This window comes from Triturus cristatus, chromosome 3_1 (assembly GCF_964204655.1).
Source record: "Triturus cristatus chromosome 3_1, aTriCri1.1, whole genome shotgun sequence".
NCBI classification, from domain to species: Eukaryota; Metazoa; Chordata; class Amphibia; order Caudata; family Salamandridae; genus Triturus; species Triturus cristatus.
Window position 1 is genome coordinate 1099243815 of NC_140583.1, and position 21220 is coordinate 1099265034.

A 21220-nucleotide genomic window follows, 5' to 3' on the forward strand; every position below is an offset into this window, starting at 1 on the left:
AAGGCAGCATTTACAAAAGTCAATGACACAAGCAAATGAAAAATGTGAGAGGAGAGTCGGCGCGACTTCTCTTCTATACTCTACTACAGCATTCTTGCAGAGTGAGCAGCGCATGCGCACTGCTGCTAGGCTCGACCTAAAAAGGACAATAATAAAGCCAACAAATGGTAAGCAGTAGCTGAGATCTAGCCCATTGTAAAATAACATCATGACTACAACAGACTGCGCGTATGCTGTGTTAAGCAAGACCTAAAAAGAGGAAGTGTCAGAGAAGTGAAGGACAACCAACATAATTTCTGTGTATTTGCTCAATAAAATGGTATTCAGGCGACTCAGCTAAACTTTTTAACCCACCTGTTTCACTCAAGGGATAACTTACACCTAAATGGAACCAGTGTATTTGGGGGAAAAGTAGGGTAATGCACATCAGCAATCTAAAAATTCAAATTTGATTTTAGCAAGTGGCAACATACAAACAAGATATCGTTGGCAGAGAAAATTTTTAATAAATGCAATGTACATCAAAATCTGTGATTTCTGCAATCCAACGTAGTTGCAATACACATAATAATAAAATTAAACACAAGTACAGTGACCAAAATAGTTACATGCAAACTTTCGTAGATCCATACATACATTTCTGTGTATTTTCAGTAACATGTAAGTTTGGCATAAGTAGAAGCCCACAAAATGTGAATATGCTACAATTCGTAAATTACTTGCATGAATAACCATAACCCCTGCATTGCTTAAGTTACAAAGATGTTTGGAAGGTGTATTCAACCAGTGGTCGCCCCTCAATAGGGCAGGGCAGCGTCGGTCCCCTGCTGCCAGCAATGCAAAAGGTGAAAAATAAAATGGTAATAAAATTAATTTATTTCCATTGTATTCTTCTTTCAGCCCAGCCCGAGCTGTGTTTAGGGTCAGGGCCACTACTGACTGGCAGCAGGAGAGTGGTGCTCACTCCACTAGTTTACACTGCATTTGTCACTTTGGCCGGCTATCTTGCAACGGCCAGCCTGACATGCGCAGTGCAAACCTCTCCACCGACTGTCTAAGACAGCCTTGTGGAGAGCAAGAAGGGGCCCCCAGTGCCTCAGTGAGAATTTAGCCAGTCCACTCCAGCCAATCCTGTTGCTTCTGTCATTCTGCCTGTGCAGCATGAGAGCAGCGCCTTGATTGGAATAGGGGAGTTGGCTGAGGCTCTGGGAGTCTGTACTGGTGAAGCCAGTGACAACGAGATGGAGGAGCACTGAGGGCAGTGGCAGATAGTAAGTGAATCTTTTATTTAATTTCTAATTTATTTTTTCTTACTAACAGACACTGTGGAAAACTCGCACTGGCTTATATAAATAAACATGTATCAATAAAATCAATCAATATTTAACAATGAAAAAACACACAACTAACGTTAACAGTAACAGAAAATTGCATTTAAAAAATAGTAAAACATTAAACAAATAATTCAATTAAAAAAATGAAAGGAAAAAATAATTTCAATTAAAAACTACATTTTGTTAAAAAACAATAAAAACATTTTAAAAACAAAATATTGAGCAAATAAAAAAACATCCATAGGAAAGATAATTGATATTATTATATTAAAATAAGAAAAGTATAACAACTTGAATGCATTAGATTTATCAATACCCCTTCAATGTGCACAATACTATGGAAATTGATTGACTTTGGAGAACTTACATATACTTTTCCCACTACAGTCTAACCAATTGTAGGAATAGCGTTGGGCTTCGGAGGGGTTATATTTACTTTTCTAACTCCCGCCAAAGCAACAGTAGGGAAGGTACTGGATTTTGGAGGGGTTAGATTTATAATTCCCACTCATGCCTAAGCAATAGTAGAGAAGGTTTTTGCACTTCGGAGGGATTAGATTGACTATTTCCATTTTAGTCTAAGCAACATAATGGAAAGTGTTGGACTTCGGAGGGGTTACATATACCATTCCAACTCAAAATCATATTTTAAAAACCTTTCAACACCTACACCTAACAGCATAACATTATTAAAACACAAACCGAAAAACGTACTTAAAGCAAATAAAATACAATAATTATAAATATAAAAAACATTTTACAAATGTTAACATTAAATACATTTATCAAAAATTAACAACTATTAGATATAAAAATATATTCACTTAATAAATTATCAATTAAACATTTATGTAGTAAATTAACAATCAATTTTTAAATAACATACAAAATGAAATAACAAAAACTATTTAAATTTAAATAACGTCTCACCCTGTTGCCAACAAAACCAACTACCACTACTAAAATATAAATTATTAATTAAATTATAATTCACATAATATTCTGAAATCCATATTTGGTATTCACCCTACCACTAATCTCTATTTTCGGTCCTCTTCCCATGTATCTCTCACTGCCATCTATGGCAACATAATGCATTCCATTGGGTTTTCCTAGTACTTCTTTACAATTGACATCAAAGGTACCTTCTCCTCCATCACCACAAATCTCCGAAACCATTGAGTCACATGCATCTCTCCACTTTCATCACCTCATATTTTATTCTGCGAAAAATAGGATTGTTGTAACACCCTCCCTTTAGTTAGCCACCCACCTAAAAAATGTCTTCAAATTCACCATCAGGACACATTTTAACCTCTTCATACCCTGCTCATCTTCAGGGACACACTGGCTGGTTCTCATTATGCCACAAGTACAATTCCTCATCCTTGTTTTTAAGACATTACTTGACTTAGCCCCGCCCCCATAGCCAATCTCTTGCCCCTCTGCTCCATCTCATACCAGCTCACCACCACTATATCATCCCAGGTCATTTTGAGTGACATCTACATTCTGAGCCTCTGCCCTTCTAGCACTTATTTCCTGGCATGCACTTCCTTCTTGTTGTATCATATGTGTCTTTTTATGTAGCTCACCTTCACCAATTACTTGACTTTTCAACGCATTTTGGTGCAGATCCATTCTGCAATTGTGGGTTTTCCTTAGGGAGACTTTCCATGGGGAATGTTTGTTGACATGCCTAGTTGTTGCGTATCTTCTGGCCTGCTTATTTTTAGGTCTTGCCTACTCAGCGCGCATGCGCTGCATGGGGGGACTTCTTGGAATCGATCCGCTTTTGTCCCCAAAAACGTGCACGCGTTGCATTGCTTTCAATGGCAACGCGTGCACGTTTGGCAATTCCCTTGCGGGAGCGAGCTTTGGCGCCATGTGTTAGCAATTATCGTTCCTGGTGCTGCTCGCTCCCGCAAGGGAAACGTTTTCACTTTTGCCGCCACTTATTTTTCTAACCACGTATAAAGGGGGAGTGTGTCACAGAAGTGACTCGCCCTTTCAGCAGACTGGCAAGTCTCAGATTACAGCGCAGCTCCCTGAACACAAGTGCCTCTGAGAGCTGCCACATCAGCTCTACAAAACACAGACGGCACTATGTGCGCTCTCACAAATGCTGGGTTTAAACTGAATTGGAGCTGCTGTTCAATATTCATGAGCAGCGTAACTTCCTAGGAGGCAGAATTGCTTAACGAACAGAAAAGTGGATGTCATGAATTGACGTCAAAAGTGGCTTGTTATTTACACATGCTCTGCTGTCACCCGCCTCCCGCGATACCTGCTCTCAAGGTGCCTCTCATATTTAAAGATTATCCCCACCCAATGGAGCTCGCAACAGCAATCACTTTTAAAGCAGGGCCGGCAGGCTCCGAGTCACACTTCAGCGTAACTTTGGGGGGATCCAAGGGAAGGCAGCATCTGACCTAAGTTGGCTGCCTGCCTGATTAGCCAATAAGGACCAGGAATACACAACATCCATTCCAGTGCTGAACCTTTTGGGGGTTCACTCCACATCTGCACCCCACAGCCTAGGAAAAGAGCCCCTGTACAGAGAGGGGCGTTATCAGGCATGCCCCCAATTGCTCAGGCTTCCAACTGCCCTTCGGAATAACAAGGCGCAGTACGCTTTTGTTCCGGGGGCCTCGCCATAAGGACTCTTGGGGTATTTGCATGAAGCCCCCTATGGGCGCTATCTTGTGGTTGCTTTTTGCATCAAAATTCTTTGGGTCGCCGTGTATCTCTGCCAAGACTCAGGAGATGCAAATACCTGCACTGAGGCCTCCCACCATTACCTGCATCGATTGATGACCTGAGTTTAATTTTTTTATTTTTTTCCAACAATATTGTATTAAATTTCCAAACTCCGAAACACTCAAACATTGAGCTTACCAAACCTCTGCAGCTAGACATGAGTGAGCTTAACACACATTTACACAAACAAGGAAAGACCTAAGAAGGAAGAGAAAACACCCTACGGTCCCACCTCCCACCTCCTTCCCGGAGATTGCGCAAACAGTTCAACTTTCCCTGTGTACTTTCCACCACGGTTACGATAACACATCATGTTTCGCTGTTAAAACACTGGGCTCACAACACGCATACACCTTCTCCCATCTACTAGTTAGTCCAAGTGATCTAGGACAGCCATTAATGAACCTCTTGTCCATTAGGTATGTTACCATATCATGCCACTGACTGGCATATGTATGTTCGATCTCGATAAGTCCCAAGTCAGCTTTTCCATGGACAGCAACGTCCATAGCCTTCCTGCCCATTCTTGCATTATAATGACCAGGGGCTTCCATTTCAGTGCTAGGAGCTATTACACAGCCAAAAGCATTTTAGTTTTTAATCCCCAGTATGTTTTCAGCATGTTCGTGATTTCCGTTTACCTAGTCATGCGGTTAGGCTGTAATGGATATCCTACCACACTCTTAGTGTGGCTGAGGATCACTTTGAAAAAATTGCTAGCCATGGGCATGTCCACTAGACATATAGAACTTCTCCTTCCTGGCCACACCCCCTCCAGTATAGCCCATCTGCTGTTCTACACGAGGTCGGTCTTTGTTTCAATCAAAGTTGTCGGGTAAGTAAAACAAGCATTGGCATAGCCAATAGGTCTCGCCTTTGGGCCCTTATAAGTATTTAGTTATGCAGCACAATACCCTTGGTGCAACAACACCAACTGTTGCATGGCTAAACACTTATAAGGTCCCAAAGGCGAGACCTATTGGTTATGCCAATGCTTGTTTATTTGACATTTGGTATAGCCCACGACTCACTCCCGGAGGAGTATCTGGCGCTGCACTGCTCGAAATGAGGATAAAACATTTTAAAACAACTAACTCTTAGACCCCTTCTTAAAGAAAGTGAAGTCTCTGCAGGAGCGGAGACTAAAAAGAAGTTTGTTCCAATAATAAGGGGCTGTATAAGAGAAAGATCTGCCCCCATGTCTGGAGGTGCGTATGCATGGGATCTTCAGAAGTGCCTTATCTGAAGACCTTAGACATCTGGGAGGCAGGTATGGTTTTAGTCGAGTAAACAAATATGCTGGGCAGGACTAGTGGAGTGCCTTGTGTGTCAGACAGCATAGATTAAAAATTATCCGCTTTCTATTCATCAGCCAGTGAAGCTTCCTGAGAATACAGGAAGAGGGCGATCGAGAGGGGAGACTGCAGATTAGCCGTGTGGCAGTTTGCTGGACCACCTGCAGCTTGGATAGCAAGGAGTCATTTGCTGATGTCAACAGAGCATTCCCATAGTCCAGGTGGCTGGTGATGAGAGCCTGGACTGGAGTCTTCCTGGTGGAGTCTGGAAGCCAAAAGACTGCATTTTTAGGAGCCTGATGGTGGCAAAGCAGGCGCCACAAGTGGTCTTTCACTGAAAGTGGTAAGTCTAATTTCACTCCAAGATTTTTCACTACCTACTTAGGTGAAGGGGCAGGGCCAAGTTCTGAGAGCCACCAGTCAGCTGACCATAACTTGGTCGCTTTGCCAATTAGCATGATCTCTGTCTTATCCCTGTTTACTTAAAGACACTTGTTATTCATCCAAACAGCAACATCCCTCATGCAATTTGCAATTTTGCTTTTCCCCTTATCTGGGTCGTGGCCAGTGAAAATAATGAGTTGAGTATCGTCTGCATACAACACGATCTCCACACCGCAAGCTCTTACAATTTGGGCAAGTGGCGCTACATAGATGTTAACCAGAGTTGGGCTCAGGAACGAGCCCTGGGGCACTCCCTTGCTTATTTGCATCAGTTGTGACCTAAAAAGATCCAAGCAGACTTGTTGCGTTCGATTAGCAAGGAATTCCCTAGTCCAATGTAGCACCTTAGCATGTAGGCCATCCTTGTGAAGCCTGTGGATTAAAATAGAATGGATTTCAAAGAAGCCCTCGGGGACCTACCTGAATATCCCTAATGACTACTCAGATGTATGTTCCAGCATAACCCAACACATTCAAGTACAAAACGTATAGAGATACCTCCTTGAAAATCGACACCTTTTGATGCCCAGAACAAGCTTGTACCCAGAACAAGGATTTCTCAAATGGAATTTCTATAACTGACAAAACCATTAGTAGGGCACATCTGTGAGGAAAAAGTTTGACAATTGTTTACTTTTCTTTCGCTGAAGTTGCTATGTTAAAACATGCAGTATGTAATTTTGCTGGTGTGATTAGGTGTGGCAGAACACACAGAAAGGGCCTGGGAATTTATCATTTACACTTTATTCACTTCTGAAAACTGAAATTCAGATAAAAACTGATTGTTTGAGATGATACCAGTGTTTTAAAGGAATTTGAAACATCTAATGAAAAGTTCATTTCCACCTTGCATGTTTCACTGTACCTCCTCGTGATGATGCTGCAGATAAGTGGGACACCTTCTTTCCAGTGTCAATGAAGTCATAGTCTTCCAGACCACTCCCTTTTACTTCTTTCTTTTCACGCGCACTCACAGGAACTGATGTTGCCATCTCAGACATTCATGCCCCTGCACAATCACCTGAAAGAGAAGAAAAGATGGCCATTAACCTCCAGCACTTTCTCGTGGGAGCTTTGCAGAATTGTGCAATAACAGTGAGAGGAGAGATTGTGTCACCAACTGACCAAAGAAAATCACCTCAAATTACAGGATCACTTCAAAGTCAAAGGAAAGACATAATTTCCATAGATACAAAAATCGACTTCAGAAATCACCTACAGAAGTCCTCTCAAGAAGGATCACAATCATGCATAATACATTTGCATTCAGAAACTCACATATGCCCTCTAGGGAAACTAAGTACAACTCCAAAGAACACAAAACAAAATTCTCAAACTCAAATAATAACTCATGGTAAACATATACTATCTGCGAGAAACAAAGTCCACCCCCTTGTGACTGAAAAATCAATTCAAATATTCACATATCAACTTCAAAGATGCAAACATCATTTAGAAAGATTCGGATATCACATCTGGAGATCAGAAAATTCCCTCAATAATTCAACAGATCACCTCCAGAGTTCTAAAGATGTATTCCATGCATCAAAAGATTAATTTCAGGGATCCTAAGATCCCCTGAAGAGATGCTAAAATCTGAAAATGAAACCAAGAGAAAGACGTGTTAAATACCACCCCAGAGAAACAAAGATCATCACCAGAGGGCATTTTCAACCTTGGCAGGGCTGAGAAGTAGGGAGTGTAGGTCCACCCAATATTTGGATGACAGAACCAGCGGGCTACATGAAAATGGAAAGCATCTATTCGGAGGGGGAAAAAGAAATAGATTTAAGTGTTGCCAGTAAAAGGTGGGAGGACACAAAGGAGGAGGAGATAATACCACTGACACTAATGCCCCCCTGTTCCCTGTGCATCCCAACCTACCACATGGGTGCCTCAGATGCCAACATTCTTGACTGTGAGTGGTCAGTTCATGGATATGGCCCATAAAATTCTTATAGGACATAGATGTCAACTATGAGGTGTCATTCGATATCTAGGGACCCCTTGGCACCTCGACTCAATTTAGGAAAGGTCTGGGGCCAGATGTACGACCATTGGAAATTGCGAATCGCAAATTGCGACAAATTGCGACTCGCAATATGCGAGTCGCAATTTACAATGTACAGCAGTGTCTGAGACACTGTTAGCGATTCCCAATGGGGTCGCAAATTGCATGCCTCATAAATATTAATGAGGCCTGTGCAATTTGCGACCCCATTGGGAATGGCGGGCACTCGCAGGGATGGTGGCCTGTTGGGGTCAGCAGACCTCCATATTTTAAACGCATCCCGTTTTCCTGGAAGGAAAACGGGATGCATTTTAAAAATATTTTTTTTACTTTTCATTTTTTAAGGGCAGGCAGTGGTCCCTGGACCACTGACTGCCCTCAAAAAATGTTTGAGCCTGCATTCTCAAAGGGTAAGGGGTCTCCTGGGGGCCCCTTCCTGTTTGCGAGTGCTTTACCACCCTCTTGAAGAGGGTGGTAAACTGCGAGTGTTTTGCGACCACAATTGCGGTCGCAAAATATTCTTACATGGCTTGTGGGGTCGCTATTAGGAAGGGAATGCCCCTTCCGAATAGCAAGTTGCTAAACACTATTTTGTGAGTCGCAAATTATTTGCAACTCACAAAATAGTGTCAGTACAGGGCCCGCAGGAGTTTTGCACGCGCAAACGGGCCTGAAACCCATTTGTGCATGCAAAAGCCATCGGCCCCTGGTGTCTCAACTGGTCGGCTGAACTTTTGCTGGCAATTCCCGTTGCAGTTCAAGAGCCATGAGGCCATTATATACCAGGAATCCCATTGTATCGAGATGCAGTACAGCTTCCCTTTGACAACCAGTAAATGTCCTTTCACCTGTTTATGTTTGAGAACCCTAGTTCCTTTTTGGGTTGTGGATTTGGCACATGTGTTGCGGGATAGGCTTAGATCAACTGCATTACCTTAATTTATTCCTGGACTAAAGAAAAAGGGCAAAAAGATACCAGCCATTAGAAATACATGTATCAGAAAAAAAAGATTAGAGCCAGTGAAAGAGACTGAGAATCACGAAACACTCCTCAGTTTCACTGATTATTCGAGAGAAGTTCAAATTGGATGAAAGGAAACTCACGTACATTATATCAATTGGATGAATAAAAATGTACATTAGATGACAACTGATTTTTTTATTATAAACATCCATAATAAAGCAAATTTATTTCAAAATCACTTTCATGTGGTTCCTCCAATAATTTTGATAACACATTCATGTGAGAACATCAACAGTGTTTGTACAAGGGTCTTAAGGAGAGCACTGAATCAACACAACATTGAACTCTATAAAAAATCAAGTTTGTTTTTTGTATAATATGCTGTGCAAATTTCTGTTTGATACCTTTCTGCACTTATTAGTTTTAAACTGAAATCTATTGGAAGTATTGCAAAGCCAGAGGGATCTAAAGATTACAGTGGTTTTTCAGATCCTTCACCAGTGGATAGCTTTGCCAATAGACACTAAGGTGCCGATTACGATCCCGGCCCGAAAGGGCCGCATCTAAATGAGCCAGTCGGTTTCCTTTCCTTTCATTTTGATGGCAGTGATCGGAAAGGAAACTGGCCGGTCATTCCATTTTGGTCCGATGGGCTGAGAGAACCTGTCCGCCAGTCGAAATGCGTCCTGTAATCTCAAGGGCTGCTCTTTCTGCCCTTGAGATTACAATGCACACTTTCCGACATGGTTTCCATGCCAGTCTGTCCGACATGGAAACCATGTCGGAAAGCGTGTAAGGGAGGCCGAGGGGGCACCTTTGGTGCCCTCCTGTTGATTCATGCACCTTGTGGCGGCACCTTGAGGTGCCTGCCATGGGTTGCAGGGATGGACTGCACCACTCATTTCACTATGGGAGCATGCATTATGGACAGTCTATGGCTGTAATGCATGCTCCCATGCTGAAATATAGAAATGTGACTGAACAGTGTTTGGTTGCATCCTAATAGTTCGGTTGAGACCGCTGATCGGGTGTCGGTCGGTCCCATGACCGAGTCGGTGTCAGGCGTAAGTGATTCGGCCCGACATCGTAATGAGCCGCTTACTCTCAATAGGCTAAAACTTTTAACCATGTAAGAACTAGAATAATTGTGATCCCATCTCAGCCACAGATGATACAGGAAACTTTTGGTTGATTATGGTGATCAACGGTTGATTGCGGTGATTATCTAATTACCTGCATTTCTGTTATTTTAGAAGTAATTGGACAGGATGGGCTTTACGTTTGTAATATTCAACTGTGTTATACTGTATCCGACTTCCAAACCTACTACCTCTTTCTTCAGTTAGTCAAGACTGCTCACCCAAGCAAGCTATGGAGAGTTGAGAGTACTCTAGGACTACTTGTAGTCTCCCAAGCCCAGTGGACAACTGCGGTAGGTCTCAGAGAAAAGACCTCACAATTACGTTGACTCGAGAACTGGTGAAGTGAAGGATGGGGAAGCGGGAGAGTGAAAGAATATCTTGGTTAGATCTTCGTGAAATGCAAGATTGATTTATGGATATTCAAGGTGCAGGTACGAGGGTTTGCACAGGCCAGAGAATAGGTGCAGGTGAGAATGAAGACAGGAGAGAAGCATCAGGAAAGAGGAGTATTTGGCCAGGACAAGGTCAACATAAGGTGGTTAGGAATATTTCTGAACTGGGAGCAGTTTGGGGAGCATAACCGTTGCCATATGAAGAAGGGGTGCCAAGCAGATGCTCATTCTGTAAATGTTTATGGTGTGTCAGGTTGAGGCCAGAGTAGAGAGTGTAAAAGCTCAGAAAGGAGTGGGGGGTGCTGTAGGGTGAGTCATTGATACTGTTAAATAAACTGGATGACTTACCGAAGGGTGAGTTGGGAAAAATTTAAATTTGAGTGGATAATTGGCAGATGAGGTCCACCTAGAGTTTGAAGGATATGATATGATGATATGATGTACTGCTGCATTTGTTAAGCGCAAGAGCACACCAGAGTGATTTCTATGGACTGGAAAATAAAATACCCTCAAAAAAGAACACTCTTAAACTAAAAACTGTAAGCAGGGGTTGCACTGCCCTAAGGGGTAACATGCAGACACTCATTCTGACAATTATTAGGATTAGCCAGGGTGAGGAAGAGTAGAGAGTATGAAAGTTCAGAGAGGTGGTTATTGGTGCTGGTAAACACTGTGGGTCACTTACTGAAAGGGGCACTCAGCACACCAAATGATATGCGCCCCCCGAACTAAAAGATAGAAACAAATACATGTGTAATTAATACATCTACTGGGGACATCAATTTCCGACAGGCAATGGGGCACGCAGCCTGCCCAGTGGGTGGCAGTGGTCAGAGCAGCTTCATAAACATGGGCTCTCCATCCAGCCAGCAACACATATAGAGCCCTGCATGACCGTAGGTAAGGCAATTGGGAGGATCCTTTGACAAACTATGTGAGGGGCAATGAATGGTGTGCAGCTGAGTTTGGGAACAATGTCTGCTGGGAATTTTTGCTATTTACGGTACCTTATCCAAAGCGAGTGTGACAATTAAGCTCCCCTCCGCGAGCTCATCCATAGGGCCCTTCTGAATTTAGATTAATGTTAGATGGATCGAAAGGATGCAGCATTTCTTTAACACTACACAAACCATACCCACATGTAGTTTACAGTAGCGTGCAGTGTTTTCCCACATGATGAGTGCAGTGGCATATTACCAAACTATGCATGTTTTTATGTAATGTTTTATTTGAGATATATGTATTTTATCTTGAACTATCGTTGTTTATACCCCATAAGATCATCAACAATACACAGAACAGGTGAAAATGTGCCAACTGGCTTACAAAATCGGGGACTATGAGTATGCATGCTGGTTTGAATGCGAATAGTCAGTGAGGTGGGACGTCAGGGATTCTATTCTTGAAAAAAACTGGGGACCCTAGATAAGGGCCTACAAAGGGCTGAAACGTGTTGACCAAGTTGATACAGGCCAGATAGCACCCTGTCACGAACCTGTACCTTCTTGTTCTCATTCTTCAGAAGAGCAGAATGTTGCTTGATACTCAAAGCTCCTCTTAGACCCCTTCCAATCTCAGTGCAACCACTAGATAGAGATTCAGAAAGTTTGAAGGGGGGAAAGGGGATGGGGAGATAACAAGAAGAGACTGTGTTGTCTATTTCTAGGACCTGCTACGCACCACCTTGCCTGGTTCCTTTCCTGGCGTTATCTTTAGGTATCACATATAGCTATTAATAACGCCTTACCTACATTTAACTGAGTCATTATTATTATTCATCGAACAACATTTCCTAACAATAACTGTTACTATTTGCATATCCCTTTAGACTGAGACCTTCCCCTCTCTTCTATCCCTTCAAAGGATTATTTTATTTAGTATTCTGTGAAGTAATACACTGACTTGTGCAAGTGTATGCTCTAAATTCTTTTTAGGAAATAATGAGATTGAGTAATCATTTAAATAATGTGGTTGTCATATTTTTCATTTTTCTCTGAAATCCCTTTTCTCTTAGCTCTTTTGACATAAATATTAACTTTACTAATTAGTCTCATTCCTATCTCTCTCAATTCAGGAATACTTGAGAGATCTGAGCAGAGGAAGGAGTCAGGACCAATAGGAACGAGTCGCTGAATTCTGATAAGCGTGCCACTCTTCTTTCTCACTGTAATTCTTGTTGCATCTTCTTCAGGAAAAAACTTTTATTCAGTATGATGAGGAGCATTATTCCAGGAAAACGGAATTCTCACAAGAACTTTTGAAAACATTTATTTCACCGAACGTTACTTATTTTTCTGACTAGAGACAAGGAACCGTAGTCCAAATGAAGCGTCGCTACCTATGCCGACGAACATGTGCAACTGAGCTTTCCCTGAACAATATGTTTACTAAGGAGCCTGTGCACGCACTGGAAAGAACCACAACTTCAGAGGAAATCTCCAGTGTAGTGCTCCGCTAGATAAGCTGTACTCCACTTCACTTTTACTTCGCGAAGCCCCGAAGCACTGCATTTCCTGGACTACTAAAGTGGTAACCTTAATCTTGAGGGACCACGATCACCACAATGTACTCCAGATAGGTGACTCTCCATGTCTGGGAAGTGAGTAAGCTTGCCTTTTGCTGTTAAATCTTACTGATCCCACAACATGGGGGAATTTGATCTTGGATTTGACAGTGGACAGTGACACACCACCAGGCATCACAAATAAACTTTTATCTCTCTCCTAGGCCCCTGTAGTATTGTGTATAGTAAGTATAGTAATTCCTTTTCTTGTGTACACAGGGTTTAATATAGAACTATGCTCTATCTAAGTTCCATACTCTAGGATGTATTCATGGGGATGTGATTTAGAATGTAACTGAGTCAGTAAGCTGTTGATATACTGACAAGGAAGGACGCTTGGCAGGGGTTTGAATAAACTTCACAGCACTTCATCTGACTACGACTTGTTTGTTATCTGAAGGATACTACAGCCCCCCAGTATTAAAGGGAATACATTTGGAAGGTGCCAGGGAGCTCTAATCTTCAACATTGGATACAATACTCTACTATCCACATAAGTACTCCCTGTTAATAAAGTAAGCTCACTCACCACTGGTGCTTTCTCTGGTGAGTGAGCCAGGCTGATGATGGAGCATGACAACCATGGCGGTATGTGAGGGCTTGTCTTAAAATTTTGTATGAATTCCTGGTTCTTATATATCGGGAAACATAACATTAAGGTGCTCCCAAGAATTTAGGACTAAGGGCGGACCTACATCGTTGCGGTGGAGGAAATGCCCGACCATAGGTTGGCAGTTCCGCACACAGAATTACGATCCAACCCCACATAGTGCGGTCGAAACTCCCATTTCTAAAAGGGAGCTTGTGCGGTGGGCAGAAACTGCCTGCAGCAAAAGCTCCCATTGAAAAATGGGAATTTGTGAAAGTCCCTGCACCGTGTGGCAGGCACCTCATGGTGCCTGCCACACGGTGCAGGGATGTTCAGGGGGGCACCATAGGTGTCTCCCCAAACCCAGATGCAGAGGGCCAGAGGAGACTAGTGGCCCCCCAATGTCGCTTTCTGACAGCCTTTCCATGTCGGAAAGGCCAACATGGACAGGCTCTTGGAAACCGACATCATAATCCCGACGGCAGAAACGCCATCCTTAAGGGATTATGGTGGGTTTCCGACCCATCGGAAAGCGTCAGTCTGTCTGGCTGCAGCCTCTGATCACACGCATCGTAATCAGTAGATACCATCTGGACCCCAACCGACAAGCCGTCGGTTGAGGTCCAAACTGCATCGCAAAGAGGCCCTCTGTGTCCTTGGGTGAGTACCCCTAATGGTCTTGATAGACTGGTCTTGTCTATACGTTTGGTAGTTCTCTCTGAAGGGTGAGCCAAGGAAGATTGAAATTGGAGCGAATGATTGGCTGACGAGGTACACGTAGAGTTTGAAGGATATGTTATGATTATATGATTTGGTGCTGTATTTGCTAAGTGCAAAGGCACACCAGAGTAGTTTCCATGCATGAAAAATATAATAAATAAGGAAGGCTTCACACTTTTTTTCTGAAAGCACGTTGATCAGAGATATGTTGAAGAAGAAGAAGGCAAACATTGTTACAGTGCTTAGGACAAAGGCCCTGAAGTTCTTGGCTTCTGCAATGACCCACCTTAAGTGAGGAACCTTAAATAGATGTTGAGTGTTTGAGCAGAGAGATTTCCAGATGAATAATGAGAGGGCAATTTTTGCAAAAATAGGGGGACACGTATGTGGTAGTTTTTGTGGAACAAACATAGAATTTTAAAAAGTATTTGATGGTGCCCACAAAGCCAGTGTAGTGATAATTTTCTCAAGCGATCATTCGACTCAGGTGCTAATTTCCATCCTGCGATTCTAGTGGAATGGGTCAGTATTGGGTAGTGGAAAGTGCGGCGGTTCATGACTCATGGGGTTAAGGTAGTGCTCAGCTGGGGTTGGCCTGATCAATGTGTGAGATGCACCGACAAAGAAAGGAGATGGAGACTAATTATAATCATGATGAAATAGTCATAAGGAGTTCGACTGAATTCATGTGTATTTGACCCTACATTGTAAATACGTTTTTTTAAAGAAAGGTTTCATTTGGACAATGTGAGATTCTTCTAAACACTTGTACAGAGACTTCCACGGAGAAGAAGTTGTAGGTCAGTCTTCTTGATAGTTACTTGATAAATGCAGGACTTCAGTACAGGGTGTAGTTGATGGAACTACAGGGTGCAGGATATCTCACTACAGGGTTATCAGGATTCTGAATACAAAATATGCATGACACCACTACAGGTTCCACATCTGTCACTGGAAAGTATGCATTACGGTGCAGCAGGGTATGCACCAATTCGCTGCATGCTATGCACAATGTCAATGCAAAGTATGCATGCATCGACATTATAGTATACACAAAATACCTAAACTGCAAGTTATGAATGACAATACTACATGGTGGTACCTTAAGGGTACACACTGTATCACTAGTAGTTAGGGCTTTAAGTGGGATGAGAAACTGGGGGTCTCTCAAATGGACGTGGCCGATATAATTAAGGGCGTGGCTTAAAACACATACGTTTGAAATCCGTGCTTAACATTATGTGCCACACCACAGGTATTTTGCTGCTTCTCTCTGTCTTTGCATCTAGATATATGATACAACCAGTGCTTGAAATGGAAAAATAGAAATGCTGATACTCTGTAGCAGAGTACCTGCTTGTTTCTGAGAAGTGTGGGTACTCTCCAAATAAAAGTATAGCATTTCTCTTGAGAAGTGCTGGTACTCTCCCTCTCAAAATAAAAAAAAAATGCCGGTACTCCGTACCGGACAGTCCCGGCCCATTTAAAGCACTGTAAAGTAACAAAGTAACAATACACTTACAGCAAGCCAGGACTATTGGCTTTGTCATTGGTTGTTAGCTACATCGGATAAATAAGCAACAACAATGGAATCTCTATAAAATATTTAAAATGCTTCAGTTCTGAAATGGTGAGACTGTGAAAGAACTGTAACGAGTCCCTTTAAAGATACATCAGAGGCAGTGAAGGCTGGGACTGCTGCTGAGTTAAGCTTATTTTTTGAGGGTGAGGGCAATAATAGAGAGCCCGAAAGGGATCAGTCTCGGCACTTGCTTTTTAGAACTGACATTGCTGAACACCAGCAGGACCCGGTCCAATTAAAGCCATTCTAGTAGAATATGACAAAGTAAAATTGTACGGCATGTTATGCACGAAGTCGGCGCATGATATTCATAACATCACTACGTGATTATGTGCAACATCCCTATGTAGGAGAAAGAAAGGTACTCATGCGAGTGCAAGGAAGTGGGTACCTGGAAAGCTGGACATTATATGACTGTTCCTCGGGACGATTAAGTGGCAGAGGTAAATCTGAAACGGCGAAACTAACTTAAAAGACTCCATGTGACCCTTAGGGCTATCAACAAACCCCGACTCCTAGCCAGTAGCAGCTACCGCTAAGACCAAAAGGTCAAAGGCGCCTTTTAGACCCCTGTTGTGAAACAGGCTCTGACACCTGTCATTGCCTTCTGAGGGGCGAACACGGTAGCAGTTGTCAGCTGCGTGTTTATTCACTGCCGCTTTGTCAAACAGGTGGCGTTGTTGGGAGACGCCATTGTGTTGTGTTTTCTTTGAAGCCTTCCGTTTCCCACAGACGCCCCCCTTATTTATACTGGGCACAAACACCCGCACACCTCAGGTCTCACTCGCTGGGTGCAAGGCTCACACCTTGGAGTGGAGTCTCACTTGTGGCCAATCTCATAGGCCTCAGCGTTGACTTTGAGTCTTTTTCACACTTGTGTAGTCCTATTTTTCTCATAAAAGATTAACTTTTTTGTGCCACAGAGATGTCTGCAGACCCGTCAATCAATTTGACTGGCACGTTACCATGAACAATATGCATTTCATAATTGCATATTTGTATCTAATACTTGGGATGATATTCGTCCAGTTTAATAGTCAAACATTACTAGGCAATGCGCCAAGACTTTTCAGCAGTACTTAGTCTGTGGCGGTGTGTGTGGGTGGTGGAAACCACCGCTCATCGTGGAGTATCGGGACATACTTTTATCATCGGACTCTGAGGCAGAACAAGAGACCGAGAAAGGCAGAAATTGAAATAAATTAGGAACAAGATAAAGATTGGAAAACGATGATGGGGGAGTCAGGGATGAAAAAGAGCCTTCAAGAGCTAGAAAAAGAGGCAGAAAGAGGAGGGTAGTGCAACAAAGAGGCACGAGGTGAAATCAGGAATAGGCAACCTGGCATTTGGCAGCCATGGTGCTCCTAAGGAATCTCTGGGCCCCTGTAATCTTTATTATTGTTTTTTCTTTGACAAATTAATGACCGCTTTTTGTATGCTATTAGTGTTAATAAATCTTAACTGGGGAGTTGTACGCCACAGGTATGCCTTATTGGTACAGAGAGGCGGAGTCTTCAAAAAGCATTAATTCAAAGTGGCTTAACCCTATCAACAGAAGGTAGTCAGCTGAGCTTGGCAGTTCGGGCTGGACTGTTCCCATGAGGCACAGGGTCAGACTGATTTGCATATGGCCATGTCTGAACTGGGGTGGCGGAATGAGCTAAAGAATGATGATGGATTAAACCCAGATCAGTTGACTGGGGGTGAGTGCTTGCAATGTTCAACACTCCGTCCATCATCCCCTTTGGTTTTGCTTAGTCAGCTGAGCTGCACCTGATGGTTGTGGATCAGACACAGTGATTTTGGGAGAGTTTTGGTTTCCATCCGCGTGAGATAGTGGTCAGTTGCTTGCTGGTAATCTTCAATGTCCATCAATGATTGAGAACCACCATTAAGAATCAGAAGCTTGATCGGAAAATCCAGCTATGCCATAAGAAGGCACAGATCGGTATAGGTTCAGAAACACCACACAGAAAAGTGGAAGAAGTAACATACTACCTAACAACATCACCATGGCAGTCAGGACAACATGAAACAGAAAACAGGGAGTACTGAATCCCAATGTCTCCATCTACAGGCGCAATAAAAGAGCAACTAATGTAAGGTAAGGGACTCTCCCACAGCCCCAGTCGCAAAGACCACTTACTGTCCATGACAACTGAAGCACAGTCACCCATACCACACATCTTAGAGGAACTCAGAAAAAAAAATCAGGGCACATGCCGCAACTCGTCCAACGCCCAAATGGAGCAAGGTAGGCTGGCCATTTACCTAAAACAGAGGGATCGAGGAAGCCTAATTGATGATGACCAGAGAGCACCGGAGGAGACATACAGCTCGAAGTGGTTCCAACCCAACTCACAAAAAAGCCAGAGCCTTCGCAGCCTAAGAGTGACAGGCACCCCAAAGAAATTGGATGGTACAAGAGTAGGACTACCTTGTGTGTATCCAGAGAAAACGCAAGCAGCAATGCAATTGAGGGTGTTGAAGAGAGAATCATAACAGCTGCAATCCAGATCCCAGAAAAGCAACCGAAGCGACCCCATACAGGAAGGGCAAGAGCTAGCAAGGATACCCAGGAACATCCAAACCAAGGCCAGATGTGTCAAACTCACTGTAAACCTCTCGAAGGAACAAGGAACCAGTGCAAAAACGCAGGAGAAAAACCATGCAGCTGTAAATATCCACCTATGAAGGACCTGTCGTGTGGTATTCAAGCAAAAACGCAATGCAGACTGTGAGTCCAGAAAGGCTACGACCAAGCCCAGGCGATGTGGAGTTACCATTAAGGGCTCATGGGAACAGAGCACAATCATACCAATAAGACCCAGTGAACACCCCAGTGCAAAGCAAAAACAAACCACAAACCACCATGAGGAATCAGAAAAAGTAAAGGTCCAATGCCCAAGTCCAATTTAGCCAGATAGTCTCGACCTTGACCCCAGGTACCAAGAAATGGACTGTATCAAATGACCCTTTGACTTCTGTGTAACCCCAAAGGATCACTTCTGGATGCCAAGTACCATGGCCTAATCAATGCCTATGATATGAACATCAAAACCATACACAAAATCCAGAACCAAGTATGCGTAAAAAAATACACAAATTATGAATTATTTTATTTCATTCACAAATAATATGCAAAAACTGAAACTATAACTGTAATGAGGATGTTGAAGCTTTCAAAAAATGTTATTTCTAAAGGGTAAAGCAGCTCTAGCATATTGCTTTGTCTTTTTGACTATTAACGCAGGCTTTTCTTTTTTGTTGGTGCATACAAGTGCTTCAACTGCGGTCACTCATCATCCATATTAGATTCTGTTTGCTGTACTTCATACTTGATTTTTAACCTCCAATTTAAAATTCCTACACATAAACAATGTGTAGTAAAATCTTTAATTCTACATCTTACTTTTTTATATTTATACTTTTATTAATCTGCTTCTATTATTTATTTTTCTAAACAGTCACAGACCCCTGAGTAGGTGTTGATCCCATCCGGGGTATACCGATACCAGGTTAAGAACCGCTGCAATAGTACTCAAAATTGAACAACATTACACCACTAATCGGGGAGCAGGAATATTGACCAATGATGGGACCAACTCACACCCAACATGTTTTAGAGGCAGAGGCTGTCAAAGGTGTCCATGCCTACTGACAGGCCTAAGGCAACCTACTTCACTCAGATAGAAGAGATAAGGGACAGCACCCACACTAGCAAGGGTGGAAGTCAACCATCAAATTTGAAGGGGCTACACTCATACCAGAACTCATGTTCATCTGAGAAACCCAGAAGCTTGAAAAAGAAAGATGCAAGACGTACACCACATATCATAAGCCATGTTCCTGAGTGAGCAACTGGAGCAGGACCACCGTACCACCCTATACCAGCGAACTGAGAATGATGAATCAGCCCTTATCCAAGAAGTACTGGATACGGAGAGTACCAATGCAACAGATGGTGTAGTGAAAAAAGATATGCATTCACCTCCAAACACACCGAAGACCACAACAGTAGGTTAAAAAACCCAACACACAAAATAACAATGCTGCATAACATCTCACAGGGCCAGCTAGTTGCCACATTGGCAACCTCCATCAATAGATGTATGGCATGGGATCCAGTGTAAGGGACCACCAGACAGACAAAGAACAAATTGAAGTGCCCTATGTCTTATAGCCATCCATTAAAAGACTGCCAATCCCCACCATAGGAAGCTGCATATAGACTAGAGAACAATGTAGTGAGGGAATGGAAAGCACATGTGATTCAGGACTCGAGCAGCTCCAGGACCAATAGAGCACAGCATGCACAAGAAGAGCGCAAATAACATACACAGTCCATTAGGAAGTCACAGTAGGAAAGGTCCTTCAAACGGAATCCAGTGCAGCCTTAACCAATGGGTATTGAAGAAGGCAGAGGAATAGAGGAGATCAAGCTTCCACATATGGCAAAATATATAACACTATTATCCCCACCAGAAGTCAAAAGGAAAAAACAAAAGCTCCATAACAGGAAGGCAGACGCAATCAACTGCCCCATCACGAGGAATATAGGAAGCTATCACGGTCCCACTAGAGTCAATAATACCACTGAGTGGCCCAGCTAACCTTGATCACACAGAGCCCAGAGGAAGTCAGATGGAGACAGTGGAAAAGAGAACATCATCCAAAGCAGGCAAATTCTGACTGGAATCAGGACAGCGCTGGATCCTGTGATGCAGGACGGGGCAGTGGTACCAAGGTGTAGGAACAGATAAGTCCCACTGCACCCTCAAGAAGGCCACCCAGTTCCAAACAATGTTGAAGGCAACTTTGAATGCATAAAGATGAACCAGTGTCACACCCAGGTCTACTGCTGCATGCCCTAAGGAAAGGACATCAGTTCAAGAATAGAATACCCAACACTGCTAACCTATAGGAAGAGCAAAAGTCCCTGGTTCTTCTACCTAATGCCACAAGTAACCAGGAGAATAGGTACCAGCAAAGGAGTATCCTGTGCCCACACTAAGCAGGCACACCCCAGCCCAAGCCAAAAGGGCGATAGTCAGTGGCAGGGTAAATATTGAAACCAGTGCCAAGCAGATACAAAACCAAATAGAAACAAAGTAGGGATGTAAAGATGAAGACATTTGTGGGCCAGGGTCAGGGACCTAGGGTCAGTGGGGGTTCGTCCATTAGGGCGCTGAAGCGTTGACCCACAAGTAATTTCTGGCCCCTAAAAGAAGGTAATAATAGCCTATTATTACCTCCCGGGCCGCACCCGACTCCCTAGGCAGAGGCAGTCATTTAGCAGACAGGCAGGGGGTGTGGCCAGGCAGGGCAGTCAGCAGGTTGACTCCGATGTCATGCTGACTGACATGTCATTGTCAGACTCAGCGGAGCGCACAGCAGCACAAACGCGCATGTTGGGTTTGGGTC

General features: G+C 43.1%; 1 long non-coding RNA gene across 2 annotated transcripts in view; it reads right to left on the reverse strand.

Moving 5' to 3' along the window:
- Window positions 1–21220, reverse strand: part of LOC146861586 (uncharacterized) — a 735453-nt gene that overhangs the window by 253282 nt on the left and 460951 nt on the right. For both annotated transcript variants that reach the window (XR_014979008.1, XR_014979007.1), the window contains exon 2: window positions 6699–6854. This is a non-coding gene — a long non-coding RNA (uncharacterized LOC146861586). The remainder of the gene's footprint in view (window positions 1–6698; window positions 6855–21220) is intronic.